Consider the following 20,381-nt stretch of genomic DNA (forward strand, 5'->3'; position numbering starts at 1 on the left):
TGATGGATTTTACTCCATATAGAGAGGGATACTTCATTCAGGGGTCAGATTCAAGTTTGCATTACAACTGGGCATTTGGAAGCAACTCAATTTTAAGGGTATCTTGGGAAAACAACAACAACAACAAAAAACATTCCAAGCCTGTCTCTATGTGGACACCTTTTCCTTTTGACTCCAAAATGGCAAGTGTGCCCCTTATGCCATTTCATAATGAATGCCCAGTGCTGTGACAAGAAGGCCAAAGGGCTTTGTTTTGTGTCTACGAGGTTTGCAAAGAGATTAATAGAGTCTAAAGGAAAAAAAAAAAATCTAGAAACGTGGGCTTGGTGTTTCCTTCTTGCCCTGAATGTTTCTGAATGCTGAAATCAGGGGAGGAGACAAATAAACTAACTTTCACCTTGACAAGCCTAGCGCATCTGCGATTTCAAACAAGTAAACAGGATGAAGTGCTCAGGTGTCTGCCAGCAGCACTTGCAGTCCAAGTGGTTACTACAACTGTGATTTCTGCTTCAGATTTCTTCAGCCAGAGTGGTATGTTGAGCGGGAATCAGGCAGATAAAATTGGTGAGCCTTCCATTCAATCAATCAAAAATAAACTGAGAACTTGATATAAACTAATCCCTCTTCCAGGTGCTCTGGAGAACAAAATTTGGCACTAGGGCTGTCCTTGTCCTGATGCAAACTGATATTAGAGAGCAGTGCTGCTGCACCTATGGCATGCGTGCTGCAGCAGGCTGTTTGTTATCATTGAAAGCTCTAAAAGGTTCCCTACCACTGGTACAGAGGAAGAAATAGATCTACACAGGGCAATTTATTTATAAATCAAGATGCAACTTCATATTTTACTCGTTTATTTTATTTGGCTAGCTCTTTCAGAGTGTAAACTCCTTGGGGGTAGGAATTTGGGAAGGAAGGATTTCATTGTTCATGGTTGCATCCTGTTCACTAGAAAACAGTAAACACTCAATGAGTAATTTGTTGCATGGGTGAATTAGTGACGTATGTGCAAAAACTAACGTAGAGGTTAGAAAGATACAGGACTCCTCCCATAGGTAGGTTCAGGAATGAATGAGGTGATGAAGTTGAGAGTGAGGTTAAACAATGATTTTTTTAAATTTTAACAAATTTGTAATATTGATATCATAATATAAATTAAATTTTGGAAAAGAAAGGTCAATGGCTCCAGTTCCATAGAATTATGAGTGTTATTAGCATGCACTATTCCTGTGTGTCACAATGCATATCTCTCTAACAAGTTTGCAAAACTTTCCCTGAGATTACAATATAAAACCGTGCTTCTTTCTACTAAGCAAGGCTTCATATTTGTAATTGTCAATACAGGTGTCAGAATTGTCAATACAGGTGTTAGAATCCCTAACAAGTTAGCCTCCAACAAATCAGGTAAGTCATGATTTACTTAGAAATTCAATGATGTGGATTTTAAAAGACAAAGGAGTTTTCGCCAAAAGAGCATAGGTCAGCCAAGGGCTAGAGCTAAAAAAGGGCAGTGTTCCCCATGGGAAGTGAAGCTAGGTTATGATTAGATATATATGGCACCAGGGACAAAGAAGGTGAGACTCAAGGAAATTTCATACATTCATATTTTAAGCAATTGTATGGCCTCCAGAAATCCATTACTGTTTGCAAGAAAAAAGGCTGAAAGATCTCAGCAGTGGGACTCGTGGGAACTAGTCTTTGAAGATGTAGAATTAGACTAAAAGGAGAATAAGGACAAACACAGGCAAAAGCTTAGTGGATGAGATCAGGGTAGGAGATGTAATTCTCTACAAGAAACCATTATACCAAGAGAAAAAAAATACTTTTTTTTTGCTCTCTAAGTTGGAGCCCCCAAGGCCATTTGACTCCTGGCTATGTTATCCTCAGGCAGAACATCACACATACCTAATTAGCTTTTGCATACACATTTGAGATCTATTGTCCTTAGAGCAAAGGATGGCTCCAAGCCCTGCCCAGCATTTCTATTGAGTTAGGGAATCAGGTTGGTTCCCTCTCTTTAAGGCCAAATGCAGACTTCTTGGCAAAGTATCTCTCTTTGCAGCATTCGGATTCTTCCAGGGTTCTCTTCCTAGGAGCCCAGAGGATGAATCCTCAAACACCCTTGGAACAATGAGGGGGTCCTGGAATGCAAACAGATTCTCTAAACCACCCCCAGTTACTTGTGTTTATAATTTTGATCCTTGCAGATCCCTAAGTGTCATCTTTAGCAACAACGAAACAGTAATAAAGCATCCTGTGATATTTAATTTAATAAATATATTAGAAGCTCCACGGAAGACCTCAATTCATGAGCTACTCCTTCAGAAAACATTTCTTAACACTCCTTGGTTGGTGTATTGAATTAGTAAGCTTTCCTGTTGTTGGGACACAGTACCCAACATCCATCACTTAAAGGAGAGGTTTAAATTGGCTCACAATTTTGGAGGGTTCAATCCATAATTGGATGGCTCCAAGGGAGCAACATCATGGCAGAAGGATGTCGTGGAACAAGCTGGCATTCGGGAAGCAGAGAAAGGAAGCAACACCGAAGAGGAGGGGGTCAGAGTCCAAATATAGTACCCAAGGTCACACCTCATGACACACCCAGACACACCCAGGCATGTACTTTACTAATCCCTGGGTGTGTCTTAATCCAGGCAAGTTGCCCTATCACAGTTAACTGTTACAGCTCCATGTTCTGCTGAACCTTGAGCTTATTTGTTTTGGCACTGAAGACACTGTATGTTGGTATACATTTGCCACTGTCCCCTTTCCACTGGAGAAGAAGCTCCTATGGAAGGCTGTCCTGACTGTCTTTGAAGTGCTCTATCTGGTACTGTGTCTAGAATCAGTCAGTAAATGTTCATGGCACTGAACTATTAAATTGGTGTGTCATCTGTGCTTGGCAAAAGATTGAGTTTCTGGAAACGAACTATATCTCCAGTCCTTTTTCATTTTGTGACAAGGTCTCTCTAAGTAGCCCAGGCTGGACTTGCCATTCTCCTGGCTCAGCCTTCTAGTGTTCTGGAATTACAGTCATGCATCACCACACCTGGCTACAATATCCTTTCTTAGTTTGCAGCTTGGGTTTTTAAGGCAACCAATGACATTTTTTCTGTAATCTTTCCCATTGTAGGTCTCAGACCCCCCTCACCTATACATGGATGGGATGGAGGTAAGATCTAAGCTTCTTGTAGCCTTTAATAGTAAAAATATTCAGAGGAATCACTTATAAGGGAATTTTGTTTTTAGACACACGGAACATTCTTTGACTTGTTACAGTATCGAGTTAGTAACTACAAAGTGAGTTAATTCAAAATGTCCTGCCTGGGACAAGCTTTTAGCTAATGTTTCCATGTATCTCATGGTCTTCTATCCTTGAAATAGCAGACAACAGCCTACAGCCCAGACACTTGCTTTGGTAAATGTAGTTATATTGGAACACAGCCATGATTGTTGGTTTATATGTTATTTGTGGCTATTTCTGTGGTACAGGGCAGAGCTGAATACTGGCAGTAGATGATATGGTCCACAGATCGTAAAGCATTTACTATCTGACCCAAAGTTTGCCAACCCCTGTTTTATTCCATTATCACTCTTATTGTAAAAGTCTTAAAAACAGTCAACCCATATATTTTGTCAGGAAAAATTATGGAAGACTGAAGTGGATAAAGATTACTGGATATCCCATGTAGTGTACTCTGCACTTCTGGGTTATGTCTGCCTTTTATTGCCCTTGGCATCTTTTACAGTTATGTAAATGGCAGGAAACTGCTCTAATGCAAGTGATTCTTATACAAATAAAAACAAGTGCATTATATCCAGCGGAATGCAATTGATTTTTGCCCTATGGATATTGACTGCTTTTGCTGCCACATTTGGGTCTGTTTGTAAATTCTTTTCAATGGTTCTGATTGCCTATAAAATATGGCATTTTGAATTATCCGTTAAACTTACTGTAACATCTTTCTGTCTCCTTCATTAATTACCAAGATAAATAACATCTTTGACACATATTCATTTTAATTTGTCCCTGAGTCATGATTTTATCTTTATAAATATGTGTCCTTTGAAAATTTATACGTGTGTGTACATAACTAAAACTTTATGCTGAATCAAGAAGTAGAGAATCAGTGCTCAAAGGTTAGCCTTGAGATAGATTAGTTTTTCTCTGAGCACACTTTTAGTTAGATGTTTGAAGTCAAGCAAATCACTTAACATTTCTGGACCTCAATTTTCTCTTCTGTAACATAGTTATTAGAATAATTTCTACCTCATATGGCTGTATAAGGATTAAGTGGCATAATGCATGTACAACATCTAATATTCAGTAAACAACTTGGCAATTCTAGCTACTGTTGTAATTGTGGTTGGAAATTGCATTTTCATTCATTAGCTGATTGAAATTTCCACCTTCTACATCTGCCAGCTGTCTGCATGTAGTGCCACTGGCCTGGTTTGGGTTCTTCTAAGAGCAAAGCCAGACACAAGATTTGAGCAGGCTGCTTGTGTAGAGAAGGTCTCTAGAAAGTGAGAGATGAAAAGGGAAGCCCTTTTCTTCCCCATGAGATCCGCTGTGGAAGCTGGAGCTCAGGCTTGCTTGAGACTCTGAGAGACATGTAGGGTTTACCTCAGGTTCATCTCTTCTAAAGACAGGAGGTGGAAATGTTAGCCATCATTCCCCATCACTTCTTGGCTGAAGTTACTGCCTAGGGAAATCACCCCCTCCACAATTCCACACTGTGAGAGTGGGAGAGCTCTTATGGCACTGAGTGAATCTTGAGGTGAAGACAGGTTCTTAGAAGGAATGCTAGTGGTGTGCATGGAAGCTGCCCATGCTAGGGGCACACTGGATTCTCAGACCCTTGGCCATAGATGTCTTGACAGCAGCCATGCCCACCAGGGACTACCTTCCCTGTCCCATATCTTCTCACACTCCTACTGCATGTATTCTCTGGTTCTCACACCTTTCCCAAGACCAGGAAGTGTAAATGGTATGAGAACAAGTAGCTATGATGCCCAGATCACCAACAATGTGAGAAAGTCATTGCTTACCTTAGTGGCGAGGCATCCTGGCTCCAGAGACCTAGCCTGCCCCAGAGCAGAGGTTTGCACTAAAGCAATTGAACATTCTGATTTCTCCCCTATAGAAGCCTTAAAGGTGAACCTTAGTAAATGACAGGAGTCTGGGTCTACATCTCCATGAGCCAAAGCTTTGGGAAGAGAACTGGCCCTTTTATTTGCAAACAGTTAAAGACCATATAATATAACTATTTCTCCTATTACAAGTTCTCAACTTATTCATTTGAAGTTTTCACATTTAAGGGAAATTTTCAAATGAATGGCAATTCAAATTCACATGTAAATACAATAGGCTAATGCTATCATAGCAGGTATGTTACTCCAGCCATTACTGAACCCTCTACCAGAGTCTTCATGTGTGTTATCTCAAAACTTTATAATGAAGGTAAAACTGTAGAGACCGTAGAACAATCTGTGGTTACCATGGATTGAGGTTACCATGGATTGAGTGGAGGATGAACAGGTGAAGCCTGAGGTAGGTTTAGGGCAGTGAAACTCTCCTGTACAATACTATACTGGTAGATAAATGATACTATAGATTTGTCCAGATCTATAGAACTGTAAAACACAAAAGCGAACCCTTAATATAAACTTCAATTTTCAACTGGTTTTCAGTCAATAACAATGATCAATACAGGTCCATCTATTGCAATAATTGTGCCACATTCGTGGGAAATGTTAACAATAGAGAAAGCCGTGGGGCGGGGTGGGGGGAGAAGGCTGTACAGGAGCTGCACTTTCTGTTGAATTTTTTCTATAAACCTAAACCTGCTCTTAAAAGTAAACTCTTTAATTAAAAAAATCTTTGTAACAAATGTTTGCAGGTGGTCGAAATGGCTTCTTTGTTGCAGATGAGGAAAGAAAGAGTCTGACAGGCTATGAAGTTCCCGAGACCCACAGGCTTCTAACAGCTGGCAGAGAAGGAGTCCTGGCTTGTGCGGTTGTGAAGCTCATATGCCCCACATTATGTCCTCACTTCCTTCTTCACCATCTCCTGCCTCCCGCCCAGCCCACTGCTTCCCTCCTCAGTGGCAAGTTTCCCTCGCTCTTCATGTTCTCTGCAACTTTGATGTGGCCTGTCCCCTTGGGTCACCCTGCCAGCACTCCGGAGGCTTTCTCACGACCCTGTGAGGTGTCATCAATCCCCAGCCCCTGTTCCACCGAGGAATCTCAGGACTGTGATGTATGGATCAATCTAACTGCTCCTGCTCTTTGAAAAGCCAAGTCCAGTGGCAGCCCTGGGAATCTGGCTCATTCACTTGCCCTTTTGCTAATTTACAATTTAGCTGACACAACTCTGCTCCTGTTTTGTTTGTCTCCAATGAATGTCAATTGATACAGAGGACAAGGCATTTGGGAGCCAAATTAACTAAATCATTGTATGAATTAGTTAGACTGCACTGAAAAACAGCGACCCTTCCTTTTTCCTTAAAAACATTCCACCAACTGTCCACCCCTCCCACTCCTATCCCAGCACCCCTCCCATCTTGTGTGTCTTCTCTCCATCCTATACCTCACAATAATTTACTCTGGATGGAGTAACAGAGGTAGAAGGATAATGCTCTAAATATATAAATAATAATGAGAACCTTTAATAAAATCAGACATAAGTTATGCATGCAGACATAAGTTACAATGGATTTTAAAGGTTTTGATCTAGAACCCGGGTGGTGTTACATTTAGACTAATAACTGTAACCATGATTTATGTGTTTGCAACCAAAATGGTTTCAGTGCCTCGATATATGTCCAAAGTAAAATTTATAGTCTGCTACAGAATGTATAAATAATGAACGGCCGTATGTCATCACATATTTTAAAATGTGACCCCATTTGCAGCAGCAATGGGGGAAAATGAATTAAAATCTTTAGTTCATTGGGAATCAACTTATTTGAGAGCACTTTAAGGAATGTGCACAAATGCAAACACTGATTTAATATATTTTTCCCCAAGTGAAAGAAAAATGACTATTGTAAAAATGATGAACATTCTGAGGGTACCTCAGGAGTCCTCAAATTAAACAGTGGCAGCAGGGAGAAAAGAAGAATTGGCTGAGATGAGAAAGGAAATATCCCCGGCAGTTATTTTTCTGGCTCTTTTGTGACCTCAAATTATTACGAGGACTTGTAATGGAATCAAAATAAGTAAAATGGGTTGATGATGGCTTTCCACCTTACAACTTCCCATCCAGGTCAGAAAAGGAGGTGGAGGTTGTGCTGCTGATAGAAGTTGAAACCTACTCACTAATTCTGAGTCCCCAGCAAGTTTGTCACCACCCTAAGGTTTAGCTTCTTCCTCGGAAAATGAGATGACTAAAGTCCACTAGACAGGGTAGATGAAGGGGATTCATAAAACAGTAATAATGTGAATGAAAACAGCTAGTATGTGCCTGGTCCAAGAAGATGATGCTTACTAAATGCTAGTTTTAGTCTCTTCTTTGTAGATCCCCCAGTGGATTTTTAAAAATTTATTTTTATTTTTTATTAGTACATGTTTGGAGTAGTACAAAATGATTACATTCATTGGGGAGTTGGTACATGCACAGGACACATTTAATTCTTTTGTCCACTTTACCCTCTTCCTGTCCCTCCCTCCATCCCCTAGTGGATTTTAAGAAAGTACAAACCATATCTTATTCATATTTCTGGGGATGACACCTCGAGAAGGAATTCAGTCCATCTTCATTGAGTTAATTAATGAATAAATGAATGTGATTCCATGACCCTAATAGCTATTAGGAAGACTGAATGTTGAAAACTTTACAAGTCAAGAATGTGTTGTGTGGTTAAGATTGCTGGGAGAATAAAACAGTCCTTCATTAATGAATTTGCAGAAAATTGTTGACTCTGAGAGACTTTGGCTTGACTCTAAGACAATGTAGACAATGTTAGCCTTTCATCCAGGACAACTAAAATCATTTTAAAAAGTTACTCTCCACCTCTACGGACTGTCAAATAATATACTAATAAGAATGTAATCTTTCTTCCTAATTCAAAGTTATGAAGAATACATGTAGTTAATGTGATATAATTCAGTATTGTTTGTTGTGAAGAGTCTAGAGCTGGGTTTGATGTTTTTATTTCTTCTCTTGATTTTAATGGTTTCTGCTACTTCCCCAAATTTAACTTCTACTTTCTGCTGCTGTCAGATATTACCTTTAATTAGTCTTCCAAACTGCTTGAAGAACTGGACATCTGGTACCCTAGTACTTTAGGTATCTATCACTGCACAGGAAAACTCTTTCAAATTCATTGTTTCAAAATAATTTGCTAATATCTCTCCTGATTCTACACATTGTCTAGGAGAGATAGCTCTCACTTGGAATGTTTCCTATAGTTCTAATCGTGTGGGAGCTAGGGCCAGAGTTATTGGAAGGCTCAGCTGGGCTAAACATTGATAATAGCACATCACCTGGCTGTCATCTGTTGCTTCCTGTCAACTGGGTGGTCAGCTGGGGCTATGGACAGGAGCTCCGACACACGGCTTCTGTGTGCCTGAGGCATCTCACAGCTGGGTTCTGAGGAAGACAAGGCCAATGGGAAGCATCTCCAAAGACACAGGTAGAATATCTATCATCACATATGCCCTGCTTTACTGTTCAAAACATGGAAGGGTCAACACAAAGTTGAAGTAACAAGGGACATGGCTCATTGGGGAGCCATCTATGGAGCCTAACTCCCACAGGGGTTGTTAAAATTGGGTCTAGAATATTGAATAGGAATTTATTAAGATCACCAGGAAGAAAAATTTCTGATTTTCAATACTTAGATTTAGGGATTGTCTTTTACCACCACCACCACCACTAGATTCTTTTCTTCCACTACTTACCTGCTAACTATTTTACTATAAGGTTTCCATTAACATGATGTTTCAGTAAGTGGGGCTAGGAAGTATTTTGAAATGAATTGACTCAGCTAAATAAATCTTATGAAGCCCCAGTCTTAAGGCTGTTTTTACTGCATCAGTGTGGCTATATATCTCATGTGCTGGTTATTCCTTTAGTTTCTTTCCATGATAGGAATTAAATTTTTCTGACTCACAGCATGCCTTTTGCTATCAAGTTTGGGATAGAGATTGTGTCTATTTTACAGTCAAGGATTTCAAGCAGATAAATAAGTCCTTCTTTTAGGAACTTTTTAAAGTGTTATCCCTATTGGAACAAATATCAATTCAGTGTAGTAAAATATACTCTATGTCTTATTCTGTAGGTCAAGAATGAATGAAAAGAACCCAGTGTGTTAGTTACTTTTCTCTCATGGCTGAGACCAAATACCCAACACCTGGTCCTGGAATGTTGCTCAGCTGCACAGTGCCTAACTAACAAGCACAAGGTCCTGAGTTCAATCCTTTGGTGCAAAAAACAAAAACAAAGACAAAAAAACCAACACCCAAATTTAGGGGTTTATTTGGCTTACAATGTGTAGAAGTTTCAGTCCATAATTAGCTGGCTCCAAGATAGGGATGGCAAACAGGAATTGCAGAGGAGAAATAACATAGGGCACACAAGGTAGCAAAGGCAACAAGGGACCTTAACAGTGTCTTTCTGCTTCTTTTATCTTATTCAGACTACCAGGGATTAGGGTGACGCTAAACCACTAACTCACATGTAATGGTTTAGTAATCACACACCCTTAATCCTAGCATCACACATTCCAGGTTTAGCTACCTTCCAAAAAGACTGCATGAGGGGTTTGGAGGGCATCTAAAGGCAAGCCACAACACCGAAACATCATCTGTGCCCCTCAAATGTATGTCCTATAGTTTATTTAACTCCCTATTTTTAAATCATTGATTACTCCTACTCTTGTATATTTACACCTTCTTGTCCATCCAAAATCACTTCTTCAGCATGGATTTATCTTATGCATTTCCATCTTTGCTTTATCCACATAACAGTCAACAACCACGGAAGTTTACTTTGCTTTGCCTTTTTCTGTATACATTTTCCATACATAATGAATAAATTCATAGTGGGAAATTAGTACATATACATATTGAATCCTTTTTATATCCCTTCTCTTCCCTCCCTCCCATCTTCCCCTATCCCCAAATAACCCTTCCCATATCCACAAAATCTACTTCTCTGTTTCCTATGTCTATCTTTTATTTTGCTCTTTATATTATTTATACTTTGGGGTTTGCATATAAGAGAAACCACCTGATATTTAACCTTCTCTGTATGATTGATTTCACTTAGCATTACAGTCCCAGAGTGAATTCATTTTCCTACAAAAGAATACTACTCAGTCACAAAGAAGGATAAAGCATGGAGTTTGACACTTCTGTTTCCTTCACCAAATAGGTTGTAGTTTTGTTTTTGTTTTTTAGTACCAGGGACCAAACTCAGAACCTTGTGCTAGCAAGACAGGCAGTGGAACCACTGAGCTAAATCCCTGGCCCCATCAAATGGGTTTTTATCTTGCTTTAGTATCATGCAACCTGGTCCATATACTCTGACTCTTCCACTTGATTGACACAATTTGTCCGGAGGCAGGACTCCCTCTAGCTTCTTGACTCCCTCCCTTTAGCATTGTCTTTAGTGGAAGTCAGATTGTGTTAGCTTTCCATCACCATAGCAAAATACCTGAGATCATTAACTTACAATGATAAAAGGTTTATTTGAGATCCTAGTTTCAGAGGTTCCAGTTCATGATAAGGCAGGCCCATGAGTTTAGGCTTCTGCTGCACATGTCAGGTGGCTGCGTCAGGAAGTGCATGGCTGAACAAATGGTTCACCTCATGGTTGGGAAGCGAAAAACAGAGAGGTAAGAAATGAAACCCACAACCCTCTCCATGGCCATGCCCCCAGTGACTTAAGACCTTCCTACTAGGCCCCATGTAAAGTTTCCACTACCTCCCAGCAGCCTCAACCTGGGAGCCAAGTATTCAACACAGGGGCCTTTTGGGGATGTTCAACATCTAAACTGTCACACAGGTTTACATAGACTTGAGTCCTCCCCAAACATCAACACAGAGCTGAACTGACTGATGCAGTGAAGAAAACTTATGCTTTGTTGTATTAGGCAAGATTCTCCCATTCTCTGAGCTTTCACTTCTTATTTCACGAAATGAGAAGAATAAATCTTCTCTCAAAAAGTCATAAGGAGGCAAAAAAATGCACACCCAGCTCTAAATTCAGTGACCAAAATATTATAAGTGTCTGATACTCCTCCCTTCCACAAAAAAATCAATCTATTATATAGAACACTGTAGGTGCCTCCAGTCTGCTTGACCAGGTGGGCACCGGTACTAGTCCAAGTCTAGGTAGGGATGTTTCCTCAGTCTGAGTGATCAGAAGGGAGGTTATAAAAAGGAGATAGTTACAAGTCAGGGTCATTTAAGGCAAAGCTACAAAGGACAGTGCATTACCACTGAAGTAGGATCCAGGAAGAGTAGAAAGGCAAGGAACGCCTGGTGATATCTCTGGCCTTCAGCAAAGAGTCACAGCCAGTCTTGGTTACCTGCGGGGGAGGGAACCAGAACATCAGCTACACTGCTATACTCTTCCCACTCTGTCAGTTAGGTTGATACTTCCTATCAGATGAACCCAATCAGAAGACCAAAGGCCAGGGGAACCTGTGGTCCACACAGGTCATCCTTCCAGCCCACTGAACAGGAGAAAGAAGGTAGCAAATGGATGTTGACATGTGAACGAAAGATATCAAGCAAAGCTCTGTTTTTCTTAAAAGCCAGTTGCTTCAATTGCCTTGAACTCACCCAATCACCAGGCATGGATCATATGAAGTTTGAAACTTTGAGCCCATAAAGATGGTAGGCTTCTTTCCTGTTTGTTCTCAAACTGAAGTCCACAGTGTCTTGAGAATTTGAGAATATGTTGTTGAGATCTCAGAATTCTACATAATTTTACAAAATTGTACAAAACATTCTACAAAATTCTAAAAAAGGTGCTTCTCATTTCTAAGGAAATAAATCAAAAACATACAGTGATTCACTTTATTACAAAGTACTGGCACACAATTTCTGGGCCTCTTTATTTGTGTGTGTGTGCATGTGCGAGTGTGTGTGTGTGTGTGTGTGTGTGTTTCTACTTGAGATTGATCCAAATTATATTTCCATATATTGTAGGGAAGAAGGTTTTGTAGTGAATGGAAAGAAGTGAGTGTGGTCCTAGCAAATTCAGAGTAAGGACAAGGTACAAATGCCCTGCACCAGAATTTTCAACATCATAGTCTCTTATGAGTGGATGTGTTTCATCAGTAATGTCTGTTTCTGCTATCTTTGCAATGGTTAGCAAGCAATGTTTAGAAGTTTCCTTTCATTGATTCCAGCAATAATAGAACTATATGTCTATTTAACTTAGATTTCAAAAAGCCAGAGTGTTAACCTCATCATCAAGTGCACAAGTCAGCTTTATGGAAAACCAAGTAGACCCTTATAAGTTGGTCTCACTTGATGGCTGAATTTTAGTTATATATTAAAGGCTCATGACCCAGTCAGTCTACATGGGGAATTAAAGACTTGGGTGATGTTAATGTTGATCTCTGCTATATAATTACCAAGGAGTAGGAATTTTCTCCATTATCACCATTGAAGACAAAACATGAAGAGAGATTAAATGTAGAGCTACGCCTGAGGCTACAGTTTTCCACTATTAAAGCTCATAATAGCAATTTATTTTTCAAGTATCTCACTTCAAATTAATGTAGCTAATTTGGATTTTGTTGATATCAGAGCTTCTGTGATTCAATTTGTGAAATTGCCTTGATTTTTTTTCAGTTGTGTAAGATCAACAAGCATGAGAGTTTATGCCCACGTTAGTGGTCACATACATTTATCTGGAGTTATAAAAATAGTGAGCCAATACTAAGGCTTTCTTTCACTCATTGCCTTGCCTCTTAAAAAAAAAAAAGGTACCTGCAAAATAGTTGGAGGAACTGCTGTCAGTTCATTCTTTCTCTTTGGGGCTGGTTTTGGCAATGATCTTCAAAAGTATCACCATGCTATCAGGTTCCTGCTGCCAGGAAGACAGAATCAATCATTGACAGGGCCCCTAGATATGAAAAAGGGAAAAATAGCCCCAGCTCTACCACCCCCTGCTTTCAGTTCCAGAGTCCCCTTCACAGTGACAAAAGTTCACTTTCATCCTTTCAGAAGGTGACAGGCTGCACTGCTTCCCACCTGGGGAGATGTAAAAATAAAGAAAACTCAGCTTGTTCTGGAGAAGAGCTGTCAGCCATAGGGACCCCTTTCCTTTAGCAAGCTGCCCAGCATCATTGGGAAGTTAGCTCAAGTGTCAGAGAAAACACTATAGATTTTTTAGTCTGTTTTGTAAACTAGTCAATAAGCCTTGCTTTTCCTAGCTTTTTTTCTTCTAGCTCATTTCTCTGCAGCTCCTCCCATCTTCCTTCTCTCACTTCTTGTTTCTGTGTATCTTTCCCTCCTTCTCTCTTGCGCCTTCTCTCCCTTCTCTGTCTCTGTTGTCTCTGTCTCTCTCTCTCATCTTTTTTTCTCTTTATTCTTTCTCCATTGGCATGCAGTTACAGTAACTTCTCCTTAATTAAACTGAACTAATGTCAGAACCATAATAATTTATACATAATTCTTTTTTAAGATAAATCATGATGGGTTTCCATTTAACAACATTAGCTTTGCACCCATGTTTATAGCAGCACAGTTTGTAATAGCTAAAGCTTGGAAACAGCCCAAGTGCCTCTCAACTGGAAACTGGATAAAGAAGATGTGGTGTTTTTATAAAATGAAGTACTACTCAGCCGTAAAGAATGAGAAACTACAGACATTTATAGCTGAATGGATGCATATTGAGGCCATACTCTTAAGTGAAATAAATAGGACACACATGTGTAAATACCTAATAGTTTCTCTAGTGTGAGAAACTGAAAGTGTAAATAAGAATTAAAATGATTAAAATGAATAAGTGATAACTTGAAATAGGAAGAAAAGGCCCAAAGAGGTAGGGGTGGTGGGAGGGGAAGGGGAAAGGAAAGAAGGGAAAGGAAAATTATGAGAAAAGGAAAAAATGGAAATAGTCTATGTAAATAGGGAAGGGTAGAGGGGGTGAAGGGCACAGAGAGAATGGGGAAAAAATGAGAACCAAGATACATCATGTACAGGTGCAAGCACCCAGTGATAAATGCATATTATATATCTAAAATGTACCAATAAAATAATTTAAGGGAAAAAAAGTGGAAAAGATGTTGAAGTGTTAGAATATACTCCTTGCTAGTCATGCCTGTGGGCTTCCTGGTTGCTTTTGATACAGGAGAACTTTGCAGTCTCTTCTTGTTTAAATGAGTGCAAAAAGAAGCCATTAGCAGATCTCACCACCATGTGTAGAGCAACCTCGTCAAACCTGAGTTGTGAATTATACTTAAGTAGAGCTCAATTTTGGCCAGATGCTGTTCTGAGTGCTTCTCATACAGTCATTCCCTGAATTCCCACAGTAACTTTAATGAAGTAGATTGTCTTACTAGCGCCATTTTCTAGATGGGGAAATTGAGGCGCTGAGAAATAACACTTCCGCCACTCTGCTCTCGGGGAAGGCCTGTGCTAGATCATCGCAAATACTTGACCATCAGCTTCTTAACTTCCTCCAGAAGTAATTCCACCGGCCGGAAACCATGTCACAAAGATGATGACTGGGTGTGGCAGCCACATACCCAGCGGGCCTGGTCTGTGCTCTCTCTGCGAGTAGAGAACACTGCCCTTGCTTTCTCCCAAGAACAAACTAGCCAAGAACACCACTTCATCTTACAGACTTGCTCAACGTTTCGATTATTAGATTTTTCTTTCTACTTTTTCCCTCAAGCCCTTATCCCCCAATGGATTACCATGTAGCTGTTGGTATGGATTAAATTTTACCACAGAAACAGCAAAACAACCTGTGTGGTTTAAAATAACCACACATCCATGTCAGATGTCCATCAAGATCACTGGGGAGTCTGCTCTTCCCAGGGATTCAGGGACCCACCCTAGGGAATGGAGGCTCCACCTCAACACATCCTCCTGCAATTGCTGTGGTAGGGAGAAAGAGGCACAGAATGGTCTCCTCCTCCTCCTCCTACTTCTCCTCCTCCTCCTCTTCCTCCTCCTCTTCTTTTTCATCTTATTCATTTTAAATGTTTAATTCAGTGGTATAAATCTATTTACATTATTTTGCAACTAGCTGTGTGATTCTTAAAGACTAAAAGTATTGCTAATAATTTCTCTTTCCCACGTTTCAGGTTCAAAGGAAATAATCTGAGTTGAAAATATGTAACTTTCACAAGCTAAAGATTCAGAAAAAAGTGTCAAGGTCTTATAGCTCTGTGCATTTCTTCTTTGATCATCTAATGCAGTTTACCATCAGTGACTTGTGAACAAAGAAAAGCTAAGTGTGAATCATTCTATTCACATTTACTTTTTAGTATGTATTTATGTTAATTGACAATATGTATATAACAGGAAAATCGCTACTTAGAATTTCAACTACTTTCTAAAGAGAAAAGTTGATCAGGAAAGGAAAACTCCTTTTAATCCAAGATGCCTCAATCCAATTTGGTATTAAGATTTGCAGCAAAGAAGCAATGTGCTGAATTCATTTCCTCCTTCTCTCACACCCTCATTCCCTTCTTCCCATCCTGTCTTCTGCATTCACTCTGCCTTCCTTCCTTTCCAATCACAAATATGGGTTGAGCTTTTAGTGTGTTAGAATATTAGTTCTTAGATGTGCTGGTAATAAAATGATGAGGCAGACCAACAAGAGTCTCAGAAAAGAATCTCCATTATTTCTGGGGGATGGAAACTAAATTAATAAGTTAAAGCAGAGAAATCTCTGATTGAAGGGAGAGAATAAAATAAGACAGTGTGACAGAGTGACCAACATCTGCACTGGATTCAGTGCCAAAAGTGTTTTCTTGAGAATGTTTCATTTGTGCAGAGAATTTGATGAAAAAAGAACCCACCAAGAGGAGCATCTTAACCAATGGCTGGTAAAGTGGCACCGGTGAGGTTGTCTTTAACACACAACACAAAACAACAGAAAGACCTGACTATCTGGAGAGAGGAAAATGAGGCAAGATGTTGGTGTACCAAGGAAATCTTTACTCTTACATTTTGAAAATACTATTTACTGTAAGAGCTGAAGCTGAGTACACTGGAATCCCTCTCTGAAGTTCTCTGGAGTCAACAATATACCCCTGAGAAGATTAGAATAATTTTGAAAGATTTCCTATTTTCTTTAGTGGACTTTGTCACTAAATAAAGGATGACAGTTGGTGTATCCTATGCACTGCAGACCAGAGGTTGTTGTGTTGCAGGATAAGTCTGGAGGAAGTTAATCTTGGTCTAATAATTGCTGTGAGCTTTGTGGTATGAGTCCAAATTGGAGCCTCAATTCAGCAAATGCAGCTTACTTACTTGGAGTGACAGCGCCCTGGAATAGACAGACACTATCATGCAGTTTTACTGTAAGCCATCATTGTGTTTAAAAATGTGTCCCTGTTAAAATGTCTTTTAAAGTTAAATTTTACTACAATATTTTCCTACTATTACAAAAGATATATTTTACATATCTCAAAGCAGAAAATAATAAGTTCAACATGTCCCATCCATTCAGAGATAAACAGAGTCAATCTATTTGCACATATTTTCTCCAATATATTCTGTGTGACTTTCTTCCTCAAAATTAGACTCTACAGTACTTTATTAATTCATTCTTATAATCACTCAACAAATATTTACCAGGCTCCTATTGTGAGTCATATGCCTGGGAAACAGGCTTGAACAAAACAGATATCCTTGAGGCCATGACAGAAATTTAGTAAGGGAGACATATTTTTTAAAAATCCAGAAGACTTCCAGTTTTAAATTAGCAAAAATATCTGCCTCATTTTCTTTCAGGTATCATTCTGAAACAGCACAAAGAGGAATTTAAATGCATACTCCATTTATGAAGAAACTAGCAAAAATCTATACCTCATAGCGCTTACACACACACACAGAGGCATGTGGATCATATTGTAAGAAGCTATCTGTAAATGAGGGAGGTGGGGAGCAGTAATTCTGTAGTCAATGATCTTTGTTCTGTGATTTTTTTTTTAAATGAAGCAATTAGCAAAGCTGATTCTGGAGTGAAATAAAGTCTAAGCAAACTAACTACTAACTACCAGTAATTGTTGTCCCAGGGTATGAAGCAAACAAACCAAAACCTCTCCAGAAAAGTGCTAGACTCAGATGATTTTAATGCAGTGTTTGACCAAATGTAAAAGGACTAGATAGCTCCTGTAGTATTTAACCTCAGCTAGAGCTTAGGGGAAATGAAAAAAAAAATGCTTTAAAATTCTTGCTAAAAACTGACCATGACATTGATAGCAGATCCTCCCAAAGACAGCAAAGGCTCAGCTCATTTGGATCAAATATAATCCAGAAATCACTTGTAAATTCCAATACCATTATTTTGGCAAGTTTTAACTTATTTTATTCCTTCATCTCATCTGAATGGCACTTCCAAAGGAAGACCCAACATATAAAGGTAGTGAATGTACCTGCTTATTCAGTATACCATAGCATAGCATAGTGTTTTGAATAAAACACTTACAATATTATAATTACATGCAAACAGTAACAATAATCCCCAACATCATTTGATGTCCAGGCAATGTTCAAATTTCCTTAATCATGCTATGAATGGGTTTTGTAGTATATTTTCTGACTATATATATATATATATATATATATATATATATATACACAAAGATATAAACAATTTAAAGAGCAAAATAAAAATGAGATGATAGAGAACAGGGACGAAGATTTTATGGAGATGGGAAGGGAATCTAAGGGTGACGTAAGATGGGAGGGATAGGAAGGAAAAAGAAGTAAAAGGACCAAGATATAATATGTATATGTACCAATACCCCATGATGAATGTTTATTATGTATTAGAAATATGTACTGTAATAATAAAAATTTTGAAATAGAATAAATCTGCTTTAAAAATCTAATAATCATTAAATTTTAATATCATGAATGTATTTCCATATCAATAATTATTAGTAATCACCATTCTAATGAGAGATAGCATTTGATGCATAATGAAACATAAAGGATGTCAATAGTTGTCACTTTTTACTTCAAAGAGAATCAAACTGAGCTGTTTAGTAGTAAATGATTTTACACCTTGAATCGTTAGGTCCTGTTTGTAAAAGTGTGAATGATAGACTAAAGTGTGTGCATATGCTAAAAGTACATTTTGCCAAACTCTCATCTCTGAATTTTTAAAATCAACTTTCTCCTAAGGCAGCTGTGCACAGAAGTATCCATTTGCCTGAAGGAGCTGGAATTTCTATCAGTGTTTTAAAAATCTACTCGAAGAGTAAAATAGTACATTTCACTTTTGCTTAACGAGACTGACTTCTCTAATATGTGCCTATTGTCCATGTGCATTTCTTCTTTTCTTTACTAATTTGTTTTTCCCTACCAGTGTTTTATTCTTAGAATTGCCATTTTGGATGCTACATTGATTATAAGTAATCTAGTTGGGAAATAAAATCAAGATACTCAAATTGAAGAAGAATGTGCTTAGAAGAGTGAGCCTTTTGTGGACAGATAAGTGAAGATTTTAGAGAAATTAGTTCCCTCTCACAACAAGTATTCAAGGAGAGACCTCAGTCCTTTGGTGGAGCTGCATAGGACAGATTCCAGACAAAATGTGAGGCCTGACATGACGGTGCATGCCTGATAATCCCAGAACTTGGGAGACTAAGGCAGGAGGATTTCTGTGAGTTTAAGGCCAGCCTGGACTGCACAGTGGATTCAAGGCCAGCCTGAATGAAAATGAGACCATGTCTCAAAAAATCACAGAGAGAAAAAGTGTGTGTGTGAGAGAGAGAGAGAGAGAAGAGAGAGAGAGAATGAACAACATGTGAGAATGTGGAATGAGTCTATGTTAAGGCTTCCTGAAACCTTGAGACTTTCTGATTAAAGTAAAGAAAGAAGGCTCTTAAGAGATCAAATATACAATTTCTCAAAACTCTGAAAGTTATAGAAAAATTTTTGTTCTACAAAGGATAGTTTCTTACTGTTTCTGGGTAAAGTCTTACCTGGGTTTCAAACTAATGAGATGGTTAAAAATCAGGTTTCTCATGAAAAAGTAATTTATTTTGTTAACAACGAAGATTATTAAATGTAAGAGAAGTGAGTGAGAGACAAAGGGTAAAGTGAGAGAAATATGTGTACAGAGAGACCAGAAGAGGGAAAAACAAAGAGACAGAGAAGAGAAAGATGGTTCATCAGCTTAAGTATTAGATTGAGCCTCTGCATATGAAGTTGAATTTAATGTTTTTTGGTTAAACTTCATTTTACCTTTCCATTATTTTTTCCAGTGTAGTATTTCCTTGATTCTAAAGATGATTTGCATGCTGTGAGTGTCAGGAATTTTTCTTGTCAGCTGAGAACCATTGTTAAAGTCCATGGTAGGATATCAAATGAGAATGACATCATAGACTTGAACTAAAAATTTCTCAGGGTTCACTTTGTGTAGAATTCAGAAAGTCAACCAGAGAATTGCAGACATTCAGCTTTTCCTCACAAGCAGTCCCTTTACCAAACAGAACATCTTTCCTGTCTAACTTGTTGAGACCAGAATCCATCACCCTGTTTCTCAATGTTGTCGCTGAATTTGTGATTGAAACATTTTTCAATGTTGAATTAAAATAAAAGTAAAGATACCTTGAACATGTAAGACTGCACTGCTCTAAACTGCTCACATGTGGTGTGTGAGTGAGAAGGTTTCTATTCTGGAATCTAGATTTCCAGTGGCTACATTCCCAGGCCTTAATCCCACTTCACAGAGTACCCGATGTATGTGACCAGTTGGAGTCATCATTTCCAGTCTACTAGTCTGAGGAAGGATTTGGGTAATTCCTTCAAATGTGCATGCTACAAATCTAATAAAAATTGACCATATTCCTGCTGAAGAAAAACAACCAATTATAATGTACAGTTCAGCTAACCGTAAAGGCAAAAGGGATTCACAAAGATAAATATGCCATATTTGGGATAGCTCCTATTCTAGGACAATAGATTAAAAATATTTTATAGGTTGTATATTGTATAAGATGCTTCTAAACAAAGTCATATGAAGATTTTATTCCCCAAGAACCATCAAAATGCTATTCTTAGGCAAAAAAACAATCCTCAAGTGAACTTTTAAAAAATTATATAATGAAGCCTCTATTGGTATTCATACGAGCACGTATTTGACATTGTCACAGATCAGTCCCTTTCTAAATTCCCATATAGAAATAAAGGTCACCAAAAGAATAATAAGGAGACAGGTTTCC

The 20,381-nt window shown here is 38.7% G+C and overlaps 1 long non-coding RNA gene across 1 annotated transcript in view; it reads right to left on the reverse strand.

The window, feature by feature from the left end:
- Positions 1 to 10,152: 10,152 nt before the first annotated feature.
- LOC110345744 (uncharacterized) overlaps positions 10,153 to 20,381 on the reverse strand; it is a 115,509-nt gene continuing 105,280 nt past the window's right edge. The window contains exons 5-6 of the long non-coding RNA XR_015447998.1: positions 11,449 to 11,540; positions 10,153 to 10,815 (exon numbers count right to left, since the gene is read on the reverse strand). This is a non-coding gene — a long non-coding RNA (uncharacterized LOC110345744). The remainder of the gene's footprint in view (positions 10,816 to 11,448; positions 11,541 to 20,381) is intronic.

The sequence above is a fragment of the Heterocephalus glaber genome, unplaced genomic scaffold (assembly GCF_053883595.1).
Source record: "Heterocephalus glaber isolate CG9 unplaced genomic scaffold, H.glaber_assembly_v1.0 deba00001781, whole genome shotgun sequence".
NCBI lineage: Eukaryota > Metazoa > Chordata > Mammalia > Rodentia > Bathyergidae > Heterocephalus > Heterocephalus glaber.